At 34.5% G+C, this 5,186-nt stretch overlaps 1 pseudogene; it reads right to left on the bottom strand.

The window, feature by feature from the left end:
• Nucleotides 1-1,157: 1,157 nt before the first annotated feature.
• LOC137721689 (disease resistance protein RUN1-like) lies at nucleotides 1,158-2,529 on the bottom strand (annotated as a pseudogene).
• Nucleotides 2,530-5,186: the final 2,657 nt, after the last annotated feature.

The raw sequence follows: 5,186 nt of genomic DNA, 5'->3' as shown, positions 1-5,186 counted from the left end.
GCCTGTCAAGATCTTGAAAATACCAAGGAATTTCAACCAAACGTGAACAGCGAGAGAGATCTATGTTCACAATTTTTACACTCCCAGAGAGATTTGGAACTTCAGTTAGATTTGAAGATTCAGAGAGATCGAGCACTTGTAAGTTGACAAGTCTCTGTAACAAGAGTAGAGAGAAATATCAAGAATTAATATAATTTCTACACTTAATTTTATACAAGAATTAGAATAGGCATATAATATACCTGGTTTTCTTTCCAGGGCTTCTTAACTCGGCTCCCTGGCATATGAAGCTCAACCAGATTTTCCGGCGAAAATTTTGACGGCAAAGATTCCAGTTGATATTTAAACAAATAAAGATAACGAAGAGAATCGGGAAGGTCTAGAGAAGCGGCGGATATGCATCGAAAAGGAGGCCCAATAAGCATTATTAGGTTTGACATCAGTTTGAAGTTCAATGGTTGCTTTTCACTCTCATAGGACGTACCAAGTTCAATGGCTTCAACAATTGGAGTTTCCTGACAATAAGAACAAAGTTTAAATGTATATATCTTCAACATGGTAAGATGTAATGCTTATTTGGAAAAAGTATTCAACAAAGTTCTAGAATAATCTAGAGCATTTGAGATGGTAATGACGCACAAGTTTCTAGTAAAATATCCAAGGTAATTGTAATAAAATAATAAAAATTACATAGACTTCCTAGCACAATAAAAAGAGTAGTGTTATTCTTAACACCTAGTTTTTTTTTTTTTTTTTTTTTTTTTTTTTTTTTAACAAACGATATTATCTACATTAAGGGGAGAGGATGAGCTTAACCTTACAATAGGCTAGCAATAATGTGGTTTAAATTCGCCTTTGGTGAGAATTGAATCTAAGATCTCTCACTTACAAGTGAAGAAGAATACCACTAAATAGTAGTACAAAGTGGCTCTTACCACCGAGTTGTACTATCACTTGTACCATCTTTCTAATAGAGCATAAGGCCCATTAACGCATGTGGGTTCCATCTCTATTAGAGAGATGGTACAAATGATAGTATAAATAAATAATAAGAATAACATTTTTGCAATAAAAATTCAATCAAATTATTTTTTTAAGAATCTGACTTCTTTATTATAAATGAGTTTTACTTTGTTGTGTTATCATCTAAAGTTTGCTATTTATTTTTTCTTAAAAAAAGAAAAGAAAAGAAAAGATTGAATGCATTTGGCTCTTACCGTGTTACTCTTCAGTACACGATAGATATCCTCATTTGTGAACAACCTACTCTGTTTACCAGGATCTTCAATACATTGTTCCTGAACAATTGTCCTTCCCATTTCTTGTAGCAAATCGTGCATCTCTATGACGTCCCCTCCCCATTTGTTTGAATCAACTGATATGAGAGACCTATCGATGAGAATTCTAATTCCGGATGTTGCAAAGAATCCACGAATGTCTAACATTCGTTTTACCTCATTCACTTTCTTCCCTTTATGAAAACATGCTATATCCAGAAATATCTCCTTCTCATATTTTCCCAATCTAGCATAACTTATTCTCAACACTTTATGGATATCTTCACTGGGAGATTGTTTCAATTTGTTGAATTCATCTTCCCAGTCTTCTTTGCTCCTGCAATTGAAGAACAAGGACCCCAGAACTGTAAGAGCTAAAGGAACACCTCTAGCATAATCCACGGTCTTTTTTGCCAACTCCTCATAATCTGTTCTACGAGTAGTGTTATTCTTGAAAGCATGCAAACAAAAGAGCTGAAGTGCGTCATCCGATTTCAATACCTCAACCTCGTAGATATTCTCCTCTTCAACAGTTTGTCTAAGTGTGTCCTTATCTCTACTTGTGATAATGATTCTACTTCCAATGCCATACCACTGAAGATCTCCAGCTAAACGTTGCACTTGCATTGGACCACTCACATCATCAAGAACAATAAGGACCTTTGTGCGGCTGAGCCTATTTCGAACACCAGTTGATCCTATGGATAGACCTTCTTCCTTGAAAATGTCGCTTAGAAGTTTCCTTTGCAGGCAATCTAGTCCATTTGGTTGTTCTGATTTCTCCCTGACATTTTTAAGAAAACAAGAAGCTTCGAATTTAGAAGAGAGTATCTGAAATACAGTTTCAGCAAGGGTGGTCTTGCCAATACCACCCATGCCCCAAATACCTACTATAGTGATGCAAGCGTCATTTGAGTCAATGCCCAGTCGTGATTCAATTTGCTGAATGCGGCTTTCAATTCCAACCAGGCCCTCTAAATCACATGATGATTCACAATTCAAGTTTGTCCAAATATGATCGACAACATTCTTAATTAGATTTGCTTCCGTCCTGGCGTATAAATATGAATGATTATGTAGAAAAAAACAATAGTTAGTCTTAAAGGCTGGTCGCAAAAGTTGTCACGTAAATAAAGAAATATACTAAAAGTTTTAACACCGTATATTTGTGCAAGAAAAGAAATCTTGTTTATTCTCTCCTCAAAATAAAATTAAAGCAATATTAAAATAGAAATACACTTGTTTTCAGGTAAACAACAATACAACTAAGTAAGCTTGCATATTAGAGCATTCAACCCACTATCTTTTTGAAGAAAATGAACTTGTCCCACTAATGAAATCGTTAACCCTAAAGAGAAATTAGATACGTTTAAACGAGCAATTTTGTAATTACCGTAGTCTAAGTTTGGAGAGAGAGAGAGAGAGAGAGAGAGAGAGTTTTTTTTGGGGGGGGGGGGGTGTGGATTGTAGCTAAGCTGGGATTTTGATTTATTTACAGAATTTCTATCCTTGTTAAAAAAATTCCTATTCGTGGGGGCAAGATTGGTGAGTTTGGGCCTAATGTGGGCTTTGTTCTGGGTGGTTAACGAGGAAGGCCTGATTCAATGGTACACATGACCGTAATGCCCATCCAGATTTTAGATCCAACGGCCTGAGGTAAAAGGTAGGTAGGCAATTATCATTTTAGACTAGGGAGAGGTGCGGGTTGCAGTCGGTGAGATGGAGGGACAGGTGTTTAGGTTTGGTGAGGAAAGTGTTACAGAGAGAGAAGGAGAAAGGGGGGCGTGAACAGAGGCAAGTATGACATGTTCGTACGAGATTTGCTATTCAGTAAGTGGAAGGGTTAGAGAGATGGAGATGGAGCTGTAGGGATTGCAGGTAGAGAAATCGAGAGGGATGAGTGGGTTGTCTTCTCATTTTCATTAGTTAGGCTGCTTTCCCAATATTAATTTTTGAATGGCTTATAGGTTGCAACAGTATTCATTGGTATAAGATAAGAGATTTTTCAGTGGTACATCATGTGTCATTATACAAATGGTGGGATATACGTGCTAAAATGTTAATAACTTAAAAAATAAAATTTCTCACCACTCATATTAAAACAAGTGATGTACCACTTGTGTAGCTGTCACAACTAAAAATTTCTCGTATAAGATCACATGTTTTGGGTGTTCAATCAAATGCAATGTATTAAAAGGCTATGGCATAGGCGAGGTGTCACATGGATAGTCCCATTTAGACGTGAAATGAAGCCTCACAGTATCTAAAATTTTAATATATATTATATATATAATTATATTTTATAGATATAATACTTTGTAAAAAAACTATAATTATAACTAAATCAAAGATAATATCATCTTCTTCATTACTATGTCAAAAAATCTTAAAATGTTGTAATTATTTATTTGGCTTAAATGTTAAAATGGTCCCTGTGTTTTAGTCATTGGGTCAATTTAGTCTATGTGTTTTCAATTTGGCCAATTTAGTCATTGTATTTATCTTTGTTAGCCAATTAGGGACACTTCCATCTAAGTTTTGTAAAAAATATATATAAATTCTTATAAACTTATTTACAAAATTATTTATTTGATTTAAAATATTATAAAATGAAATAAAACTAAAAGTTAAAAGAAAATTTATTCTCCTCTCAACTCCCCGACCTCTTCCTTAACATTACCTCATCTTTTCTATGTCACTACCTTAATCATTTTTCATCTATTATATGTGTTTTTCTTATTGATTTGAATTTTTCTGTAAAGAGAAAGGGTAATTATATCTCATAATTTTTCTAATGAATTTTTTAAAAGAGATTGAATGAAATGTCCTTAATTAGCTAATAGAGACAAACACAAGGACTAAATTAGCCAAATAAAAAACATGGGAACTAAATTGGCCATTTGGCTATAGCACAATGACCATTTTGGCATTTAAGCCTATTTATTTTATTGTAAGCAATTATAGAGAACTTTAAGAGAAATAAGGATGAGTGACCACAATTATAGGGAACTTAAAGGAAAATAATGGCTGACTGTCACAATTATAGGGAAATTCAAAAGAAAATAAAGGTTGAGTGGAGAAATTATGGGGAATTTAAATGAAATAAAGGCTGCTGATGAAATTATAGGGAATTTAAAAGGAAATGCAGGCTTAATGGAGCAATTATTAAAGGGAATTTAAAGGAAAATAAAGGAAGAGTTAGAGTTAGACTTTGTCACGTAGGATTTGGAGAGAGAAACTCTCTCTCTTCTTCGTTTAAATTAAAGACTCTTGCATTTTAGAAAGACATGAATTTTGAAGGGAAAAAAATGCCCAAGTTGAATGCTTGGGCGCACCTTAGCTGCCTAGGCGCGCCCTAACGCCGCCCTACGCCCACCCCCACAAAACAGAGGTGAAAATCCAGCCGTCTAGGCGCGCCCCGAGGCGAGTTTTTTAAAACACTGATCAAACGACCCTAAATTCACCAAATATGCTGCTTTATTGTATAAGAGAAATCTCGCCCCCGGAATTTCATTATTAATTACGTATTTCATTATTTAATTGTGCATTTCGTATGTATGTTACAATTGTTTTATTATAATTCCGTTAATTTTAGAATTTGAATTGTATAGTTATAAGGTATGAATTTTCATAATTAATCTTTTAAAATTTGTAGACCTTTCAAGATCACAATTAGTGTTTTCGAATAGAACTCAATTCCATGAGAACGTAGGCGAAAGTCGTTCACGAATCAGAGTGATAACGAAGAAGTTACAGACATTAGAAGTTCAATTAAAAAATAATATGTTTAATATATAAGTAGAAGCTCCCATTAATTTGGGGGAGGGACCAATTAGAGAGAGAGTGATAGTGAAGTGACCAATCAGAGAAGAGATGAGCGAACCCATCACGACCTATTTGCCCTTTCAC

Source organism: Pyrus communis, chromosome 17 (assembly GCF_963583255.1).
Source record: "Pyrus communis chromosome 17, drPyrComm1.1, whole genome shotgun sequence".
NCBI lineage: Eukaryota > Viridiplantae > Streptophyta > Magnoliopsida > Rosales > Rosaceae > Pyrus > Pyrus communis.
This window is presented reverse-complemented; position numbering and strand designations above follow the sequence as displayed.